The following is a 3677-nucleotide window of genomic DNA, read 5'->3' as shown; positions in this document are numbered from 1 at the left end:
GATTGACACCATTCACCAATTTTTTTGTTCCTGGATGCTTGTTAAAATTTTGGCGGGTACCTGTCAGTCTTCTTAGCTGAGAAGGGTTTCGCAGAAGAGTGAAAGGTAAATGGAAGACAAATTTGAACACTGTTCTCAAGTTTCAAAAATACCTGTTTTACTTGCTAAAATTCTCTGCTTGGTGATTTCCACAGGCAACATCCCAGCAAAACAACCGCAGTAGTCAACTCAGAAGGAAACAGCTGAGAGAGAGAAGCAGAAGAAGAGAGAGATCGTTTTGCTCTCCCAATGTATTAAATGAATTAAATAACTAAAATAGGCCAATTGCAAATTAAATTAGAATTTCGGGTTAGAAATGGTATCTCCTGGTCAAAATTGAATGATGTTATCATTAAAATTGATGACAGTAATTAAAAATTACTATTAATCAATTTATATCTTGAAGCAGGATGACTCAAACCCTAATGCTAACCATGAAATTAAAATTGTATTGCCTTATTGATGGTTAAGGATTAAAATTTTTTATGATGTTTGTTATTAAAATTAGCAACGCAATTATAGCTGACTGATCAGCAAACATCGTGGCAATATGGAACCAGGACCCGTGATTAATTATTAAATGAAATTCAAATTCCAAAATATGTAATTAATTATGAAATGAAATGTATTAGTAACTTGTTATCTTTAAAGATTAAACGTTTAATTTTGTTGTCTTTTAATTATAATTAGTAATTACAATTCAACTTTATCAATAAGTGGTGTTACTATGTGGAGGCAGGAACTGAAATTAATTCATGAAATGAAATGTAAATTCCAAATCTGTAAATAATTTATTAAATGCATTTCACAATTTCAAATCCCTAGGATAGTAAATTAACACTTCCTAACGTTACTGATGTCCTTAAATGCAGTCATAGCTGAATTAATCCCAACGTAGCATTAAAGTCAGATGGCCTAGGCTGGCCAGGATTAATTGTTAATAACAACACAACAGTAGCAGTTTACTGAGATAGTAACACACTGAAGGGAAGAAGCCTGCCCTTTAACCAACGTGATTATAACCACTTGTGAGATCGCTAATCTGACGTTTGGTTAAAATTGCGTTGCAATAAGGTTTATAAAGTTTGCCTATGTCTGTTCTTTTCAATGGGAGGAGCAGAGGAGAGAGGTGAGAGAGGTAGGATGAGATCAGTGTGAAATAGTGAAAGAAATCAGATGTGACTGATCGAGTCACTTCAAACACGGCAAAACTCTTTGTCTTTGACCACAAATGCTACGTGCTAACCACTAGCCTTCCATGCAACGATCTTAGCTTGGCTCTCTGTTTACAAACAGCTCAAAATGGCGCTGGCAGCCTGAAAGTTATCTCCGGAAAAGGTTTGTTAGAACTTCCGGGCTACGGCTGTTACTATGGCAATGTATCCTGCAATAACACACCAGCTGTGTCTCATTTACAGTTCACGCCCTTCATGTGGGAACGGCGGCGCGTTCCACACTGACCAACCACAAAGCACTCTTTAGATTCTTATCTTATAGCGCCATGTAACACTCAACTCGTTCTGAGTGAGGTGAATTAATGTACAGATTCACGGCAATTAATATAATAACTGTCAATGATATCAGCACATCTTCATACAGACGAAAACGTGTGGATTTAACCACGATTTCATAATTCTCCCCAAGTATTCGTTTCGAGTCCACTAGTTTCTTTTTTAGTGAATTAAATGGCAGATGACTCTCAGTTAGCTAATCTGATATCCTCAAACCGGGAAGATAATAGCAGAGCTGCATTTGAAAGTGGAAAACGCACTTATACAAATCACACTCTGAAGGCCCTTTTTCAGAAAGTAAACGGGGAAAAACGCCCGTTTCTTTCTTGTGCGCTCTTACGCGACTTATTTTGTCTCGGTGGACAAAATTAAAATGTTTTTCTGCAGTTCAATTCTAAACAACTACTCGAGTTTCACATTCAAACACACGCTCTGCCGTGCTATAATAACATACCCAATAACACAACAAATTCAGTTTCTTTTGTCTTTTATCTATTTTTCCGGATAAAAATAGACAAGATTCATAATATTATCTTGGTGTCAATAATTTTTCAGTCAAATCTTTGCCAGCTTATTTTTCTCCACCATATGTAATGAAATTACTTATTCATTTGTAATTGTAGGGAATTCATTATTATTAATACATTCAGGTTTTGAGAGGACTCGGATCTGAATATCCCAAGTCCACCTGATTTGACTATGTATCTGTATTTTGTGTTACACTTCGTCGTACACTTCGACAAGGGTCGTCCAGCGAGCCGTGATTTCAGTATATTTTAACAAACTGACTATGTATCTGTATTTTCCCTGGCCACGGGTTAAATACAATTAGGATAATTTGTCAGCTCTTAGAGCGGTAATTATTATCAGTAAGCTATGAGCTAAGTAGCAAGCAAGGAATCGTTTTGGCAACAGTTTTAACCTTGAAATTATATGACACCAGACAATCCTTCTTTATAAATGAAACATGAATTTATTTGGCTATTCTAGATTACATCAAAACTAAGCTAAAACACACATACACACACACACACACACACACAAACATACAGTTTCTTTAAAATTGAGAGTTGACGGAGTTGCATGAAGTTTGAAGTTCTAACTCATTTTACGAGTGATTTAACGAGCGTGCCCGAGCGAGAGGGCTTTGTGTCCAATTTTAAGCAGGCTGACTTTTGTCCAGCCCACAGGTCGCTGCCCAATCAGATGGTGGCTTAGCCACGCCCCATACTGTTCCTTATCATGCATGAATCGCATGCTGTTTGTGGAGAGTATTTCTGCAAGTTTTAAATATCTTCTGATAACAGTATTATCACCAGAGAATGATACAAAATATAAACTTTTCACTAACACCAATGTTCGGCGAATAAGACAAGCTCTCATTCGAGCTCAAACAACAGGTATTTTGCATACACAGTAATTGTAATTACTAAAAGAAAAGTTATAAGGCCAAGATTGAGATATCATGGTTTCGATAAACACATCAAATATATAGATACGGCATAACACATACAGTGGATACATTTTCACTACTCATGAGTTTAAACGATTGTCTGTGTACGCTCTGTTTCCTTGTCTGTGACAAAAAGGATTTCAGTCAGGGCAGAAAGCAGATGTTCAATGGGTCATGCGACAGTCACGCTGTATAGATCTCGTGTTCGCGGGCCTGAGGGCATCAGTTAATTTACTCATCCTTTTCCTGTTGGATATACTAGTTCTATACATTCGCGATCACAAGGTATCCATATGTCGTGAAAGGGCTTTTTAGTCCTGATACAAAAGATAGCTTTGTTGTCTCCTGATTGAATTAATTCAAAGCCTCATGATGGCTGATAGAGGCATATCCGTGTCCGTTCATGTACTAGAAATCCTTACACTGACGATAGAGAGGCAGTTAGGAAACATCACGAACTGTTAAGTGTCAGGATCATTAGGGAGTCTGAATCCCCCTTTTCCTCACCAACTGTTGTGGTAAAGAAAAAGAATGGGGATGTTCATTTATGTATTGATTACCGCAAATTGAACCAGCAGACGGTAAAGGATGCATATGCACCTCCAAAGTTGGAAGACACATTCATGGCCCTGAGAAGAAAATATGGGGGACTACCTGTCAAAAGTGATTAATTT

The sequence above is a fragment of the Sinocyclocheilus grahami genome, unplaced genomic scaffold, assembly GCF_001515645.1.
Source record: "Sinocyclocheilus grahami isolate Dianchi unplaced genomic scaffold, SAMN03320097.WGS_v1.1 scaffold2872.1, whole genome shotgun sequence".
Lineage (NCBI taxonomy): Eukaryota > Metazoa > Chordata > Actinopteri > Cypriniformes > Cyprinidae > Sinocyclocheilus > Sinocyclocheilus grahami.
Note: the sequence above shows the minus strand (reverse complement) of the source record.